This window comes from Rissa tridactyla, chromosome 1 (assembly GCF_028500815.1).
Source record: "Rissa tridactyla isolate bRisTri1 chromosome 1, bRisTri1.patW.cur.20221130, whole genome shotgun sequence".
In the NCBI taxonomy this organism is placed as follows: Eukaryota; Metazoa; Chordata; class Aves; order Charadriiformes; family Laridae; genus Rissa; species Rissa tridactyla.
This window is the reverse complement of record NC_071466.1, coordinates 13,349,761-13,369,546: the sequence shown is the minus strand read 5'-3', so window position 1 is coordinate 13,369,546 and position 19,786 is coordinate 13,349,761. Positions and strand designations below refer to the sequence as shown.

At 43.3% G+C, this 19,786-nt stretch overlaps 1 protein-coding gene across 5 annotated transcripts in view; it reads right to left on the bottom strand.

Annotated features, from left to right (window-relative positions):
* The window catches only part of FAT3 (FAT atypical cadherin 3), a 357,170-nt gene that overhangs the window by 264,628 nt on the left and 72,756 nt on the right, over nt 1–19,786 (bottom strand). The window lies entirely within an intron of this gene.

Sequence of the window (19,786 nt, the reverse complement as noted above, 5' to 3'; positions counted from 1 at the left end):
TCATCTGGGCCAGTACCACAACTCACAGACCGCAGAGTCTACCAGGTGGATGGATTCGCACAAGCTCAGTAACACGAGAAAGTCTCCTTACAGAACGTATCCCCTAGATTGGTTTTCTATTCAAAATAGAAGCAAATCACTGAATGTCTCTGGCTGGTTCTTGATTCCGATCTTCTTTCTGCCTTTTCCCTTTTGAGCCCCACTGCGGGATTCAATTTAATATCACATTTGGGCAAATACCCAGTTACATTCCATTCCCTTGGCAATTCTGCCCATAACATTTCTCTGAGGTTCAAAGGTTCCCCGAGTCACTTTTCACATCAAATTTTAACATTTTATACATCTTTCACTGCAGAAGTGCCGCTTAGCTTCCCTGATAAAGAGTAGTTTGAGTCCTACACTAAAAGCAAAGCCTAAACTACACACAATACGACACACCTTCCTTGTACAACAGAAAGTTCAGACAATATTTTCTGAGAACTCACAAATAGGGTCATTCGTCATTTTATGAGCTAAAATCAATTGAAAATGGGTTGGTAGGAACCTTCCTCAGGCCCTATTCTAACCATATCTTCACCCCGCAGGCACAATTTAAGAGGAAAACATCATTTAAAAGACCAATTTAATCCGTTCCAGGACTTGAAAAAAGAGTAAAACCCTATTATGCACTCACCATAATTATATAGATATTACATGACCTCAGTACAGAACAGAGTCAAGATTCTTTTGGTGAATTGATTGTGCGTTTCCATTCCTTAACATGTTTGATTTCTTTTAAGGTTAACCTTAACTCTAGATACACTGCATTTATTAAGTTTGGTTTAGAATAATTGCAATATCCCTGTCATGTACCCAGCCCTAAATTACTTTCACATACTCTAATCCTTATCTGCATTTTAATAAAACTTTAATTTTGGAATATGCTTTAAATTATCCCTTTGCAGAACACAAACAAAATTCAAGTTTACATTGACTCTATGACTTTTACAAAATCGTTATTCGAAGTTGAATCACCTTTCAATGTGCCCGTTCTTGTCTATTTTGCTTTGCTAAGTCCCCACCTCACTTCAAGGGCTTGAGTGTCCAACCAAACTCATTTCTTTCTCTGAAAACCAGGACTATACTCTTCCTGCTTCCGACATCTGCTTCCTATGTGGTTTTGCTCTCCTCCTAATATACAAAACCTTGCAAAAATTCATTCTACTTCTAGCAATCAAACTCAACACCACGATATTTTTGTAATACGCTGGTACAGAAAGAAGAACACTATTTACTCAGTCATCTACATGATTGCCTGCAGTACCTGGATTTGTCACTAATGGTCTCTCCCCAAGTGCTGATTAAGTCACATACCGCTTATCTTCTGACAACAAGCATTACATGGTAAAACTCAAAGAATAAAAATAATAATCCTAGCCCATCTCCCAAGAATTTTAAAATGTCCTCGCCATTAATCACTAGGCTCCTTTCAACAAGCTTTATCTGGAAGCAAGACAAATCACCAAAGCCAGAGCCTGTATCTATATTAAAAATAGAAGACCACAGGAAATTTCCCCAAAGAGATCTGGAACAAAGACATAAAACTTACATGCTACTTATTAATTTTGACATTTTTTCCTCTAGCCAAATAGTATCATAACTATAAACTGTGTGCAACAGATGTAGGCTACCCATATCTGAAATGTATAACAGCACACAGTAATAGATTTCAAGGTCAAAAAGGATCATTAGATCACCTAATCTGACCTCTCTTATAACGCAGACAACATCATTTCACTCTTCTGACCCTCAGCTGAACTTCAAAACCTGGGCTATGCACCTTATGTATTCCTTTAAGGCTTCTTTTTCTGAAGACACAAAGAGATGGGGTGTAGGCTGTTCCAGAAGTGGCTCATGGTCTGACATCCAACCTCAATTTATCTGGCTGCAACCTCCCCTCTTTTGGGTCTTTCTTTTCCCCCTTTCTCTGCTGCAGTGAAGATCGCCATAGCACCTGGCTATGGGTGAAGGCTTTTAGCATGTTCATCAATCACCAGTTCATCATCACCACTTCACTCTGACAAACTAAGCAGAATAAACTCCATAATTTTAAGATTTCTCACTGAAAAGCGTTATCTCCATTACTCCCACTGCTTCAGTCATTCTTTGGTTTCCTTACCAGATCATCTGACTCAGGTAGAGGCACAGATATCCTCTCCAAGATATCATAAACCATGTTAGAAGTCACCGATTTTTATATTTTTTTTTCTCATTTCCTTTTGCTGTCAGTCGAAGAGCAATAATTTCATTAAGGCATCATCCAACCCCAAACTTAAACAGTCATTTCTGAACAAAATAAAACTAGTCAAAATACAAGCAGAGGTCTATAGAAATAAGAATTGAGCTTAAATGGCTGTTACAGCTTGAGCCAAAAAGACCAAGACTTTTCCATACATCCAATACCATACTATGTGTTATCAGCCTTCACGCTTGTAAACTTTACTATCCTGCTTGATTCTTAATCACCAACCAACTTGGCAGGCTGCAGTGTCCAGTAGCTATGAAACGCATGGGAAAGCAAAGGAAAAGTGGGCTGCGGTCAACTGCTTTAGTTGACCTCAGAAAGAGCAAAAAATAACAGACACTCAGTGTTGCATCCTGTAACAATAACTGTCAAGAGAGAAGGATGATAAAAAACAAAGGTAGATTCATACTTACAGTACGTTGCTTCCTTTTAAGCTGCACATGTAATAGTTATATAAGCCCCTAATTTCATAAAGTCTTAATAGTCTGTGGCATTTGTTTTCTCATCCTCCGCTACTGAAACCTCTTCATGCTGCCATCTGCTTCCAAAGGTCCATCTCCCCCCTTCCTTGGACTGAGCAATAGTCTCCTGCTCCTGCCGGCCTTACTTTTCAGCCAAAATCCAAACCAAAACAAAATAAAATTGGCTAGCTAGAATTCTGAGGTGAGGAAAAACCATCTGCAAGCTTTTAAAAGCTCACGTTCGCACACACACACAGATAAAACAAAGAAACCATTTCAAAGCGAAAGCTATAATAAGAACAGTTTGCACTAAAATCAGAAAAAAAAAACTTATGGCAGGAGGCCTGGAACAACCAACAGCAAAGGAAGAAGCATTTTCTCAATTTTTTTTCTCTTTCGATAACTTAGATTCAAATACAGATTTTTTACATATATAAAAAAGGGGGAGTTAGCAATTGCTAGCCATTAGTCCAAGGGGCCACGTTGACGTCAGAGGCAGCGTTTTCCTCTGGTCTTGCTTCACAGAGGAGGGAAGGTGCTGCCGCTCATTTAGTTTCCAGCTGCTGGAAGGAGAGAAACTCAATGAGCTGGACCAAAAACAGAATTGATTTTGGGATGTTGCAGGAGATGTGCATTTTTTAACCTTTTTACTGAAAACTCTTTGCAAAACTGGGGAAATTAGCAAACCTGACCATGTGTATAGATTGACAAACAGTGTCTATGAATCAACATGTTCTTTGACTATGGAGACTTGTTACACTAAAATTATGACAAATAATCATGTATGGTGAAGTCAACATGTACTATACACAACTGTTTTGCTTCATCTCACTGATACCTGGTGTAAGAGAGCAGCGAGGAGACAGCCCAACCTGCTCAATGATCCCCCAGGGTGACACCGTCCCCGCATCCTGCCTGGGCTCACCCCGTGATTTCTCAAGTGTGCAAAACCCAACTGCTGCACTGCAACCAACTCCCTCCCTTCCACACACCGTTATAAAGCATCTTGGCACCCTCCGAGGTCAGCACGAGCCTTTTATTTGGGATTTTTTTTACTGGAAAGGTTTTCCGAGCTTGAAGTCTACCATAAAAGACTATGAAGAGAACTCAGAAACATGGTCACGGGTAATTGCCAGTGACTCGCCTCACGTGAAAGAAATGATTAATATTTGCCCAATTATATCTTACAAATTTTATCTTCTGCTCCTTTGCTTTGCCAAGGAAAGGCAGATGGTAAGTCAGCCTACAACTAAGACATGAAAAAGAAAAAAAAATCCCTTCAAGACAAATAAGTGCAAACTGACCTACTTCCTCCAAACGAGAGTCTTCAAGAGTTCTGGGTTTTAATTACAATTACATTAAAGCAATGGCTCCTCAAAAACTTCTAAAAATATTAGAAAGGACTAATTTAAAAGCTCAGCAAAACAACAGACACGAGGAGGGCTGGACTGAACCATACCATGAGTTCATTTTTGCTGCTGCTTGGAGCTAGATGTAAGGCTTACGCCATGAGTACAGGGAGACCTCCCCGGGCAGACCTTACCAGCTTCTGGCAACCTAAAATTAGAGGATTCCTGAGCCGTGAGAAATAACTGTTTCTTGGTAAGTAATAGTTCTCAAAAGGCTTTTCATCCATGACTTTCTGTAGGGCTTTTGCGAGCCCATTTCAGTCCCCAGCAGGCAGAGCAGCTGGGGGTGCAGAGTCGTGCAACCCCAACACATGGTGCTGGGGAAAATGTACTCCCCCATGTTTGCTCTGAACTTGCTGCCTGGTTATTTCATTCGACATCCCTAGACCTACCTTTTAGCAGGCACACCCGTGAAAAATCAGTCCTTTCTACCTTCTCTTTTTGCCACTTTGGAAATGCCACCTCTGGCATTCCTCCCTATGTTATACCTCTCTACAAGCTGCAGTCCACGTCCGTTTGATTTTCTCCCACACGAAAGCCATTCCACACACGTGAGCATCACTGTCGCCTTGCTGCAGCTCCCCCCATCACCACATCCTTTTGATCTAGCGATGGGTGTATTTTTACATGCATTTCTTATTTTTTCAAAGTCTCAGTGTCTTGGCAAAAGGGTAATACCGATGACTCAGCCTCGCATGGTGCACACACAGACGTATGCGCTACATTCACACGCTGCAGCAGGGGAATGTGCACTTCAAGTTCATTCACTATTAACATACATGCTTTCAGCTGCGGGACTCTGCTCCTCTGCACTTTGCCAAACTTCAGTGATTCAGTATTTAAACTTCTGTACTGGAGATCTGCGTCACAACAAACTAATTATCACCACTCTTTATTTTAGGCCAAAGCAAAACCAGCTACTATTTTTCTTGATGGAACACTTTGTTTTGTAAATTCGCTGAGGAAAATCTCAATTTTCATGGCCTGAATAGAGATGCATTTGTGTTTGACTCATCTGGATCCTTTTGCTGTCTGTCATGGTTTAACGCCAGCCAGCAGCTGGGACCACGCAGGTTGGAAAATACCTTTAAGATCATCGAATCCAACTAAACCTAACATTGCCAAGTCCACCACTAAACCATGTCCCCAAGTGCCACATCTCCACGTCTTTTAAATGCCTCCAGGGATGGTGACTCAAACACTTCCCTGGGCAGCCTGTTCCAATGCTTGATCAGGAAAGGGAAAACTTGGGAGCACTGGATTGGGAAGACAAGGATGGGCTAGGACAGACAAATGACACTGGGACAATGAAGGGTGAAGGCTTGTGACAGCCCTTTGCCCCACACCTGCGACTGGAATATGGAAATCTCAGTCTCACCACTTCAGAGTGCCTCCAAGTATCTGCAAAACCCACAGGCAGGTCTTACCCCTGCTAGCCCCGCAGGGCTTTCCAAAATATATGGGAATAATAACAATGAAAAACAACAGCTAAGAATGATGACAGCAAAGTCTAGCAGTCTAACTTAGAAAATGCCCCAAGTTGTGATCATACAAAACTTAACTCATTCCCGATTCACACATTTATTTTTTTCCAGAAGCTTGTGTCTTGTTTTAGGCACCAGAATGTAAGTCTGTTCCTAGACTCGGGTCCCACAGTATCATCCCACCCTAAACATACGTGTTCCCTTGCCAGACACAAACTCCATTTGAATTATCAGCACAGTAATTCACTGTTTATCGCCTAGCACACAAAGGCATCCTGGCTCCTATCGTTATACCAAGGAAAAATAACAGGAAGGACAAGAGAAAAAAAATCATAAACCCTTTAAATAGTGCCTCTGTGTGAGAAGACACCAGTGTGGTGCTATACAAGGATGTACAGGATAGAGGAGCAGCGTGCACCCCCAGATGCACAGAGCTCCAGACACAGGCTGGCCCACAGGACCCAGCAGTAGGAAAGGAAAGGAGGCCAAGAAAGCAACTCTCTACAAAACAAAACTTACCATCCGCAACGCGTCACTTCTACTGTAGCATTACAATTTTGTTGTTCCCAAGTTTCGGTTATTTCCATTTCTCTTTTGAAACTGGGGAAGAGATGAGGGACCTCTTCTATAAAATGTTTCTGTGTACTATATTAAGAAGCTCATTTGCACTTTAAAAATCCTGGTAGTGTTACCGGGTTTGCTTGAACTTTGTGGTGCAAAGCAAACAGGAGTCTCTCAAGACTTTCAAGACTCAAATATAATTCCATTAGCTTTCAATTAGCAGTTTGTCCACGTACATGCAAAATAAATTGATTTAGCACCTTAGTCCTGAGATACCAAAATCTAAATGGAGGGGTTTTTTCTTCCTCTATTGTATCCTGTCTGCAAATATTAGTTACCATAACAGAATATCACGTAAATCAAATAACCGCCTCTTTTTCATAATCACGCTGGCAGCTGCAGTGCCATGTTTCAATGGCTATCCACTGGAACTCATTAAGAAAGCATTATGTCTAGTAAATTAAAATGCAGGGTCTATGATCTGCAGACAAAAGGATGACAAAGCTTATCAAATGTGTGCTGTAGACTTCTCATTAACTCGGGGCTTTAAGCGGCATTGTCCCCTCCGAGCAGGTTACTGTGCTCGAGCATCTTTCTGTTTGTAATGAGGAGACTGTATCTGGCCTCGTGGAAATTGCTCTGAAGAAAAAATGTGTTCCTTAATCAAAATAAGATGAAATTTTTATTGGGATGAGATTGCACTCTGAGTCAGCTACAAGAAATTTGGTCACTGCCGTCCACGCATTTGGAAATCACGGGCAAATAGTTTGGCTCACGGCAATGGGTGCTAAGCGGAGACACGCAGCGTTTGTGAGGACTTTTATTTGTGACCCCTCATAACTTTGGGGAAGCAAGAACTGCGGCCTGACAGCAAATGCAAGGACAGCCAAGAGCATGGTCCCACCAAAAACACCGGTTTGGTGGCTCCACAGCAGGGTTTCTCCTCTGTCTTTGCAGGGTATAGTGACCAGAATCTGTCCCTTTTTATCTGCAAGACAACGGGGTTCACTCTTTCTGCTTCTCCTTTCCCTAACACAGCTCCAGGCTGCTTCAGCATCACAATTCCAATGCTTCACCAGCAACGCTGCAAGGGATGGATGCACAAGGCTTTCAGAGCAACATGGGAAAGTTAGTTACACACTGCACAGAGTTAATTCCTTAAGCAAATCAAATCCCATCCTTGTCTTATAAAATGTCGTGGGTTAGTTCCACACACCATGGCAGTCTTATGTTTTTCACTCTGATTTTGTGTTACGGATGATTTTCTTTTACATTATAGATGGTGCACAAAGCATCTACGCCTCGCAACATGGTAAGCTATTGTGAAAACAACATGAAATCCCAACAGCTGACAGAAATTTTCACAAGTTTAACACAGGGATGCACAGACCATTTGTCAGTGCATCTGATGGATGCGTAATTAGCTTTGCCCATAAGCTTCGCCATAGTACTGCCGGACTTGCACTGAACATGACAGTGCAGACAACGCTGGTGTGCTTCAGTACAGCTCTGATTTCCCCAATGACAGCTCCCTTCAAAGAACATCATTCATTCACCAGAAAATTAAAAAACACATCAGCAAGCTGCCCAGACCTTGGCAAGTGCTTAATTATCTACAACCTCTTGAATACGACTAGGGGCATCAACATTGATGCTCCTTGCCTCACCTCCAAAAGGAAAAAGAAATAATTTATTAAAACCAGTCATCGAATATTCATCTGGGCTGCAAAAATCACAAGCAGAAAAAGGTAGGGAAGGAATAAGTGTTAGGGACAGGAAGGTTAATAGCTGCTGTTTAAATACTAACAACTGAACACATCTTAGACCTTAACAATTGAAGGAGAAAATCTTCCATTTTCAATGGATTTTTCTACCTATTTTCAATGCGTCTGAGTAATTTAATTTTTCTTTCCAATGCTAGGCATGCTGACAAGCAGTGCTACATAAAATACAGTACAGCAGCAGCAGAAACAGCACATGGCAGTGTCATGTCTTAATACTACACAGCAGTTTGGCGCCTGTTCAGATGCCAACACAAACAGAGGTTTCCCATTAGAGAGCAGCCACCACAATGCCAACGAAGCAATCTCCAGGAGTACCACATTCCAGCTCCGCCAGCATTCCCAGACCTGGATTAAGACACTAGCAAGACAAATGTGTTCCTGTGGTCATCCCATTTCCATGTGCTAATGCCTCCCTCCTGCAGGCTCTGCACCACAGGTAGGTCGCCGCCCAATTAATCCAACTGGGCGCCCAGATGGAAGTGACTGTTTGAGCTCTCCCTGTTTTCCAGCATTGGCTCTTCAAAAGACCCTGACCAGATTTGATACTGCCAGAGCCACAGCCAGGCGTCCTCCTGCATCACCTCGGCCTCTCTGCATCTCCACGCATGGAGTGTCATCACCCACAGTATGGACTTCCCAGAGCCCAACTACACCAAGCCTTCAGATATTAAAACAAGCAGGCAGAGATGGGTTCCCAATGCATTTAAATTTGTTCCTAACTCCACGGCGTTGGTACCTAGCAAGTATTTCAGCTCAACGAAAAGGCATCAGAGGCTGTCAGGTGGAGGATGCTGAGCAGATGGTCCCTTGCCCCAGCCTGCACACCACACAAGGTGGTGGGACAGGGCATCTACAGCCTATGTAGCTCCCAACTCCCCTGCAGTGAAGCCAAAACTGTGATCCTGAATGTTATGAGAGTCCTCCTGGAGTCAAACTTCTGGAAAACTCTGCTGTGTGGCCAAAGACTACATTTGAGTCTGTCAATCCATCCTGCAGAAAATAGCTCTGGTCAGACCACACTGAGTCTCCACACCAATTAGCTCCTAAAGACCCATAAAGTCCAGCTCCTCAATGCCATCTGAAATTACTTAATCGCACCATTTTTACCCTTTTTTCCCTCTCTCGGCGGTTTTCGACTGTGAGACTGAGAAGGTCTTTGTATTCATTCACTTTTAAGGGAGATAACAACATAGCCAGAGCAGGAACAAGAAAATGAAGATTAGAGCCCCTGAGCTTTGCTAAATGAGTGAAGGTTATACAAGCATTATAGTTTTCTCCACTGCGCACAGATGTGACTGAGGATGTGGAGTCATTACTGCTCTTCTTAAATACTCGTAGGACATTATTTAATATTGACTGACAGCACAGAGGCTATGAGACCCTTTAGAAACAAAGACAGGAGAAACCTGGTGCTGTGAGGCCCTGCTCCTGCAATTTGGCGCATGCTTAACAATTCATACGCTGCATAACTTTCTGAGAGGTTTTTACCTCATTCCCGAATCGAGCCAAAAGACTTGGAAAACATCAGTAACAGAGATAATTTTGATGCCAATAACACTGGGAAAACATCAGAATTTCTGATAGCTTAAAACTTCTAGGTAGTAAAGGCCATGAATATAGCTGGACAGAAAAAAAAAAAAAAAGGCAGGTTTTCCAAGAAAAATAGTTTTGACAGGATGGAGAAAAGAAATGGAAGAGATGGAAAGACTTGGTCAGCACTTAGTCAGCCTCTGAGTTGAAACAGGCTTTTGCATTTTCACAGTGCAAGCAAGTTACGAACATCCCCGTGCCCCTGAATCATGGGCGGAAAGCTGAGCAATGCGCAAATGCTGAGCAGTGCTCCTGGGGCAAGAGGAGGAGGAGGAGGTGGGGAGTCCGTCCTGCTCAACACTTTGTTGTCATTTGACACAGTGCTCAACCCTTGCCACTAGGCCTTCCAGTGGAAGAAATGTCCTGCTCTCTGCATCACCAGCTGCCCAGGAGTCCCATTCTAGGTGGTCAGGCTGGTCCCCAGGGAGAAACAGAGGTTGCAAACACCTACCCAAAACACAGACACAAGCTCCCATTGCAACACCCTTAGGAAGATCAAAATAGAGGAAAGAAATGGCTTTAGAAATAGAATCATAGAATCATAGAATAGTTTGGGTTGGAAGGGACCTTTAAAGGTCATCTAGTCCAACCCCCCCTGCAATGAGCAGGGACATCTTCAACTAGATCAGGTTGCTCAGAGCCCCGTCCAACCTGACCTGGAACGTTTCCAGGGATGGGGCATCTACCACCTCTCTGGGCAACCTGTGCCAGTGTTTCACCATCCTCATTGTAAAACATTTCTTCCTTCTATCTAGTCTAAATCTTCCCTCTTTTAGTTTAAAGACATTATTCCTTGTCCTATTGCAACAGGCCCTGCTAAAAAGTTTGTCTCCATCTTTTCTGTAGGCCCCGTTAGGGGTGAGATGAACTCAAGGACACCACAGGACCTGCATTTTGAGATCTCACGTGGATTTTTCACGACTTTGTACATTTGAGGACTTGGTTGGGCGCGTGCCTCCCTGTGGACAAGGTACTGGCATTCAGTCCTGCTCGCCAGACATACAGAATGGGCCCCTGTAGAGTTAATCGCCAGGCAAGGGGCTCAACCTTCCTGACAGACTAATACTCAAAACAGTAAAAACACTCGGTGGTTTTAACTGCATGGATCCTCTTGTGCACCTAAGGAGGCCAAAGCAAAGTTGAGCTGAGCCATGCCATCAGACAATGACAACACTGCTCTGCCTGAGGCATTTTATCTGTTATGACCATGGGTCATGGCAAGCAGACTTTAAAAATATTCAGATGTGCAGATTGTTTTGTTTTTGTAAACATTTTCTTTTTTCTTGCGGGTGTCACTAGATGGCAGAGCCTGTCACCAGGCTTCTTAATGACACATTCTTACAGCTTTCAATATTTGGATTTCAATTAAGCCGTAAATTCCTGGGGTTTTCAGTGGCTATCTCTGGGGTAATTACAAAATCAATGTCCTTTAAAACAAACAAAGAAAGCTTATAGGTTAATGATATGAATGATCGACCCATCTTAATAAACTCCATGTTTGGGATGGCAACATAAATTTAACCTTTGACTGAAAAATTATTTAAAATATCATGCCTGAAGACTGAGGAGCTTCTGAAAAGGTACTATTTGGTGTTACAAGTGACCCAAAGGTCTGAATCTCCCCAACACTCTCTGGAGCAAAGGCAGCCAAGAGCCCAAACTCCTCACACTCAGAAGCTTTGCATTACCAATGCAAAGCTAACCCCCCCAGCCTGGATGGTTAATCTGCAGCTCATTTATGGGCTGAAGTTATTGACAGCTGAAGATGAAAGGAAAAAGTCACCAGCACCAGATAACCTGGGACGCAACCTTCACAAACACCAGCATGAAAAATTTGCAGAGATTGTGTCCTACCATTATTTAACCTCCCTGGGCTGAAAACATGTTTTAACAAACTGCCATTTTATTGTGTAAGACCCATTAAAAATCAAGAGATCAAACCACTTCCTTGGCAAGTCCCGGCAGCCGCAGGGAACCCCCTCACCATTTGGGAAAGAAGCTTCGGTGCAGGGCTGAATGTCTTCCCTGGTCTCCAACACATGATTGCCAGTCACCACAACTGAAATATGCACGTACAGAAACGCATACAGAGGTAGAAAATATGTATGTGCAGGAACAGAAGGGAGCAGCTCAGCCACCAACTACTGCTAGGAATGACGGATTGCTCAAAACCAGCAGTCTCCTGCTGTGCACGTCTCTGGGTTGTTTTGTGTTTGTTTCTACCTATTTTCCAGTAAAGGTTCCCCTTCATAATATAATTTATTGTAGGAAACTATATGTCAACTGATTGTTAAAGCTCTTGGAAAGAAAGACAAGAGGAAATCTTTATGTCAGTCAGAGTTCAGCTGGAAAATTTTGGCTTTTCCAAAAAAAAAAAGAAAAGAAAAAGGTTTGTACACAGCTTGTGGAAAATTGTTCTCTAGGAAATGAAATCTCTGTAACACCTTCATCCTATTAGTCTACTTGCCAATTACTTCCCTCCCCATGATTACAAAGTACTCAGAGAAATGAATCAAGCCGGAAAAACGACATGCGCCTGCTGTACTTGATAGCCCATCATTACCCTTCTCATGACAAGCCAAAGCCCTCGTGTTTCAAGAACAGCTCCGATTTTGTTTTTTCATAAAAGCTGCCTGCTGGGACAGTGAAGCATGCCAAACCCTCCTCGCTGCACGGCACTGCGTACGGCCAAGGGGCACTGTCAGGGTGATGTTCTCCTTCCCACCCCAGGATGCCTAGAGCTGCCAGGAAGGCTCTGCACACCAGGGTCTTCCCACATTGGAGGCACTTCTTTCTCCATAGCAAAAGCAGAAAGGTCCCAAGGAATCCAATCATCCCTTACAGACCACCAATTTTAATTAATATCTCTGGTGTCAGTGAAAGTTGCACCATACTCAAATCCAGGGATTATAGATTCAGTGCTGAGTGACCCGGCTGAATCCAGCGATGCCATGACAGAAGCTCAAAGAGCCTTAAGAAACACCTGGGGTAGACGATACACCTTTGAAATCCAATCCTACATGGCCCCTTAAGGTTGCCTACATTGAACCCTTCAGGATATGAGCAGAATCAGTCAACAGCAGAAATAAATAGCAATATAGAACCAGTGACACCAGTGTATCTTTGCTGGATTTGGCTCTAGTAGTCAGCATCGTGGGTGCCCATGTCAATACCCACAGGAAAAAAAAGGCAATTTCAGAAAAAACAACCCAGCTGTGTTACTGATTTGATACCTCTCTCTCCAGAAAACTGCCGCTCTAGAGAATTTACTTTAGGACTATTTACTCCTAACTACTGGCTTTTTATTTCATTTACGCCAGAATTTCTCTTGCTGCCCGAGGAAAGGCGGCTCTGGTCACGGACTGCATCCAGAGCTATCACGTGGTTATCTGCTGGAGAGAATCTTGTCTCTTTAACCTTTCTCCTCTTTTTTTTTTTTGCCCTTTTTTCTTATATTCAGCTTCTTCACAGGGCTCATCAGAAAAGCCTACTAGTGGTAATTAAGCATGTAAATCGCCTTAGCTAAACAAAATGAAAGAGCTCCTTGAATATGCATGATATGCAACCACAGGAGCAGTTTTGAAGGACATGAGGACAGCTGACAGCATCTTGAGTTTCTAAGTGCTGTGGCCATTAGAAAAAAAACCACCACAAAAACACGTGAAAATGCATATTCACCATTTAACGGTGGATCAAAACCTGCCAGAACACCAAGGCGCAGGAGCATTTGCTAGCAAACCCTGAGGAATTAATGGCTCCGTGAAATGACTGAAGGTCTTAGTCTTTCATCTTTCTGCCTGCTAGCCTGAACCCCAGCTCAGCAGCGACAGCAAACACGGCTCTCATAGGGCACAGGTGGCAGCATCAGCACAGACCTGAGCTGAAAGGGCACGGAAGAAATACCATTCTTTCTATGGGCTACCCTTGCCATGCCAAATTCTCGAGTAGAAGCATTGTAAACATCTGCTCCGCATTGATGACACAAGCCCATGTATGGGAGAGAAATGTTGTGAGCTGAGGTTTCCTTTTCCTCTTGAATATAAATTTCCTTTTAAATATAAATCCAAGAATAGAAGAAAATCGTACACGCATAAGAAATCCCTCCAACCTGCACCCAGATACATGAAACTTCCACACCTTTTCTCAGCTGATGCCTTTGTCACTCATTTCTGGGAACATGACTTGCCCTCCCCACTTTGAGCACTTCAAGGAATGATTTTACCAGAAAAACTTTCACAAGACCTCACACTACTCTGTGTGGATTCTCCCTCCTGTGCCCCCTCCCCAGGGTCTCTCCAGTACCCACTCAGCCCGTTGCCTGGGATTCTCCGATCCTTAAACCAGATTATTTTATCTTTGCTACACCTCAGCTTAAAAACAGTCTTTAAGTAAATATAATATATCAATGCAGTCTTTGATTTTAGTATCTATATCAATGTGGTAGACTCAGCAAGTAGTATCTCCTGGTATGTGGATGTGATGATAATGGCATTGAAGTCATCGATAGCAATGGGGTTTCTCCCTCCAGTGCACCATTCTACATAGCCATACGCAGAAGCCTCTGCAAACAGGCTAAAGCTAAAACTCTGCAAGCTGCCATTAAATCGATGTCACAACTGCTCACCTGGCGTGGGCAGCTTCATAACCCTCCCTGTGGCTGCTCAAGTAGGTTATTAAAGCATGTGGGATTTTTTCTGCAGGTTTGGAGGCTATGTTGGGCTCACAAGGCTCTGCTGTCTTACAGGGAATGAGCCACAGGGACAGGCAGCGTCAGGATCGTGCAAGCAGAGTGTAGCTGGAGCACAAGCATGGCTTAGAAAAGCAACCACTGCCTTGATTGTGGCTCAGATACCACTATTTCCAAATCATCTTCCAATAGCATAGCCTACAGGCTGCATATAGGTGCAGCAAAACCCTGTTACTTTAGAGATTTTTGCAATAAGTGGCAGGACTTCTTTCTGAGCAGGAAGGAGGACAGTTGAAAGATGCTGATATATACATTTCAGGTGACGTTAGAATCTCAGAACCACAGGACAGCCCAGTCAAAAGATAATCTGGTCTGACCTTTCATGGGAAAAAGTGCCTATATGAGATCATCCAGCACCCTGTCCAGTCACGTCTTGAAAACCCCCAGTGACGGGGTCTCCACCACCTCCCTGGGGAGGTTGTTCCAGTGAGTGAGTGTTCCCACTGTAAAAAATTTCTTTCCTATATGCAAGCAGAAGAGCTCTTCCATTCTCTCCTCACCACCATAGCCCAACTGGCAGAAGACAGGTCCCCCCACGCACAGTTTTTATTTTTACAAGTATCTGCACAGTTCTCTTTCAACTGGAGTACGTGACCATATAAAATATGAAACCCTGTATTTAAAAACAAGAACAAAAGTATCAATCTGGAGTCTTCATTTTTAATCTTTTAAATGATGGGGTTTGTTGTTATTCACAGATAGAGAATGTATAAAGCCACATGCATGCAATTATGCTATTTTTTTTATACTGCCTGTTTCCTAAATTATTTTCCCGCGGGACAGGATATTATACCGTTACTATATTTGTTCTCCCATTATTTATATTTCTTCAGATTTATTGCAAAAATCCTGCAACAGATTATAAGTTTCTGGCTAGGAGTGGAAATTTTCTGAGAGAAATGTTTTGTTACATTTTGTTAGAAGTGCAATTACAAAAATATAAACATGCAATTTACATACAATAGATATTAAAAAAGTCAGCGTGTAACCCACTTAAAATATTTGGCAGCATATTTATCTAAACTGTTTCAATTTAATGCAGATGTGTCCTAACAAATAAAATGTGTTTTGAAATCTGTCATCATCCCCAGCCAGATAATCAGTTGTCCATATCCTTAAAACTGCTGCATATTTAGCATTATAAAAAACGTTGAGGACGGTGATAACAACACTATTAATCATTCTTTATTTACCTAATGTTCAACTCTCTGAGATACTCCTGGTAACATATTCACCCGGTAAAAATTAGCAAATGCCCACCTAAAATTTGCAAAACCCCAAAAAACAAATTACACCCAAATAAACTGCATCAATACAGACAAAAAAAAGAATAAAAAGTAAAAGTAAAGTAGTACCTCATCCTACGAGATGAATAACAGCTCTTTCAATGATTCTTAAATAGGATTGAAATAGGAAAATTACTTGAAGGCCTAGGATATATAGACTAACTTCATCACCTAGAAGCACATGCAGTCAAGAGCTATTTTCAGCTCTCCCAGCAATGTTGCTGCCTCCACTGACCTCAGGTCTGGACCTGCATGGCTTCAGCCACGCCTGTCCCTCACTGCCTCTGGAGGGGCCCTCTCAATTCTCAGGAGCTACACCAGATCAGGAATAAAGAGGAAAAACCTGGGCAAACGGGTTTTCTTGACAAGAAGGCCAACAGCATCCTGGCTTGTATCAGGAACAGTGTGGCCAGCAGGATTGGGCCAGTGATGGTCCCCCTGTACTGGGCACTGGTGAGGCCCCACCTCGAGTGCTGTGTCCACTTTTGGGCCCCTCACTACAGGAAAGACAATGGAGCGTGTCCAGAGAAGGGCAACGGAGCTGGTGAGGGGTCTGGAGCACAAGTCTTGTGAGAAGCGGCTGAGGGAGCCGGGGGTGTTCAGCCTGGACAAAAGGAGGCTGAGGGGAGACCTCATCGCTCTCTACAGCTCCCTGAAAGGAGGGTGTAGAGAGGTGGGGGTCGGTCTCTTCTCCCAGGGAAGAGGCGATGGGACAAGAGGAAATGGCCTCAAGTTGTGCCAGGGTAGGTTTAGACTGGGTATTAGGAAAAAATTTTACACTGAAAGGGTTATCAAGCATTGGAACAGGCTGCCCAGGGAAGTGGTTGAGTCACCAACCCTGGAGACTAAAAGACGCGTAGGCATAGTGCTTAGAGATATGGTTTCGTGATGGTTTTTGTCAGAGTTACGTTGATAGTTGGACTAGATAATCTGAAATGTCGCTTCCAACCTAGGCGATTCTATGATTCTATAAACACAGCCTCCCTAAGGTTTTCACATTTCCTTTGAGCTTGCAATTTAATTCAAATATGAAGAGGATAAAAAAAGAAAACCCAGCACACCACCTCTGCATCCAAAGCCCACTGAATTCAACACAAGTCTTTGCACTGTTTCTGATGGGTTTTGACATGAGCTTGTCTATGGTTTAAATTCTCAGGTGCATCCTCCCGCGCAGCCTCTCCTGCGTACCCTGGCCAGGGGGGTCAGGGTGAGACCGTCAGCAGCGTCCCCCTGCTTGCATTAAAAATGAAGGGCTTGATGAAGCTCTATTTAATGAATCTGTATTTAAATAATAACATATGGGCTCTTCCTCTATTGTTCCAACTTTCTGTTATCTCAAAAAACATCTGACGTTCACACACTGGCAGCAATTTTGGTGATTTTGGGGTTGTTTCATTTACCATGGCAGAACTTTCATGAAGTTTAACAAAGTTCAGCTGTACAAGGTGCCTGAGTGCGATGCCTGTGCCATAAGCATCTGCCTCAGGGGGTTTTACAGGTCAGCAGCAAGTGCATTTCAGGAATTTCAGTTACTGACATCATCTGACAAGTGCCCGACTGCCGGGCAGAAAAAGGGAAAGGTCATTTTTAGGAATGAAAAACATTGTTTTGCATTAATTTTTCCTAATGTTGTTATAAAGTCCCATAACTGCCATGTAAACATAAGGCAGACAAATTATTCTTTCAGGAAACCAAACCAGCTTTCACCGACAAACTTCCACAGCCAGATAGTTCTGAGGGTTATTACAGAGCACACGCACTTCAGCTCAAATCTTGGCACATTTGTAGAAAGAGCCATTAAAGGCAGCGGAGGTGCTTTATCCATACAAGTGTCCATTCGGGTCTTTGGAAAGACCGCAAACCTTTTTTTGCTCCATGCTAACAGCCCTTGCAGCGAGACCTGCAGCTGGTCCCACGCAAGCTGGCTGTGGCCTTTGGGTCCAAAGCATGGCAAGGGGCCACCCTCCCAGCCACGGCCAAAATCCCATGGAAAACTGAAATGAAGCTCAAACTAAGTTCGTCTGGATGGGAAACACCAGCCACCCCTTGGCATCATTCGTGGGGCACTTTTCCAAGATGCTGGCTTGCTGGGGTCTCGGTGCAATCAGCGATGATTTACGGTTGAGGTGCAATCCATGCCTGCTGTTGAACACTTGTGAGCTGTGTTTACTGTCTCCTGGTGATGATTTACAGGGTTTGATTACCCATTTTTCATTACTACCAAAAGTGAGATTAAAATGTTTCGGAGGCAACTGCTTGTATTAATCTCTGCAGCAGAGGCTGGGAGAGGAGCTGTCACTCAGGGAAGGGATGGCATCCCAGCTGCCAGCACCGCTACAAGGCAAGAATCATTAAAAGCAAATACCTTCTCATAAGATAGACTGGAGACGGGGAGAATTGCGGCTAGCCAAAGAAGGTTTCTGAACAGTAGCCAACACACACACAAAAGCAGCCAAAATTCACTGACCATCCTCTGCTGATTTCATCTCAGAAAGAAGAAAAAAAAAAACCCCACACTAAAATAATACCAATGCTTTGTATAAGAATAGCACATGCATTTTAAATATCTGTATTTAAATCACCTGTCCCTTTGCACCTAAAAAAGGAGAAAAAATTGAAGTGCAGACAGGATTAATGAAATGGGTCGGAGGGAGTTGCTTTGGTGAGACACCAGGAAAATTGAGCTCCGAATATGGAGCGGTGAGATGTGGAGAGACACGGGCGAGCTGCGGGCAACCTCCCTGCTCCCGCCCAGCCTGAGCCGTCTCTGGCCAAGCTCGGCGGGGAGAATTTATCTTATCTTTCCAGGGTGAAGAGGCAGGGAAAAAGAAAGAGAGAGAACATCAAAGTAACTTCTCACTAGACTTCAAACTGCACAATAATATCCTCTCCATGTGTGAGAGAATAGAAAGAAAAAAAAAAAACCCAAACCCACCAGCTCACAAGTCACTTGGTTATTTTCAAGAGATTTTGCAAATACCCGAACAATCGCAGTTATTGACAGTAGCTACATTTGAGTGCCTGATCCACCGCGGTAAGAAATGCAGCTCAGAGGGGAGTTCAGTGTGCTGCACATCAAAAATAAATAAATCATAATTATAGACTGCTCTTCTCTGTCGTAAGGGGAGACAAACATTGCTTTCTCTGCCTGTCTGCCCACCCCCCTGCCTGACACCACTTTTTTCTTTCATTCCTGAAAATAAAAAAATAAAAACAAAAGCGCTTACTGTAATAATTTACTGCTGAGGTCAAGAACGTGCTCCAGGGGTGGTAGCGGCAGAGTGGGAATACAAACAGATACTTTCCTCCTAAACTGCTTTGATGTGCCATTCCTAGGAAGACTGGCTTTCTTCCCTTTATAGCTTCGGGCCTGTGAAGACTTTTACAGGTTTTTTTCTTCTTCCCTTTTTTTTTCTTTTTCTCTCCCAGATATTCTTAACGTAGGACCCTTTCCCAACCTCACAGTAATAACAAACAGGAGATGAAAAATCCACGCGCTGCCTTATCAAAGCCATCTGGAGAATTTAAGCTTTCATTTAAAAATAAAAATTAAGCCTCTAGCCTTTAAAGGTTGTAGAGATAACCTTCTCTACGTGAACTGATCCACAGCCATCCTCTATTTCTACCCTCCTTTGCCAGATTTTCTTGAGGTCAGTAACTGCTCCCCATAGTCAAACTGACTATCTGGGGAAAACTGTTTCACAGTCTTGTCTTTCCCAAGTGAAATAGCATCGGTTTCTCACCGCTGATGTTTAAAGCTGATAAGCAGAAGCAAAGCAAGGCTTTTTCTGGAATCCCCACAGATTCACAAGACAAAACATGGACACCTATAACACATCTGTATCTGAGCTCAACACCCATGAGTCTCATTATAATTCACCAAGAGAAAAGACCACATTTGGGTGGGATTCACCTCGCCAGCCTCCCAGGTCCACAGGCAGAGGCAGACGCTTCTAGGTGTGACCACTCAGACACATTGCAGGCATTGACCTTAAGGTGAACTGCTCTTGAGATGCCTGAGGCTGAAAGAAGAAAATAACCTTGGTGCTCACAGCTCCTACTGGAGACACAGCAGGGAAATTATTAGGGAAGATCTGGCAAAAATGACCATCCCAAATGACAGATGAGCCCTGCTGCACAGACGAAATTTTTCCAAGTTCTCCCGTAATCACGCCGAGGA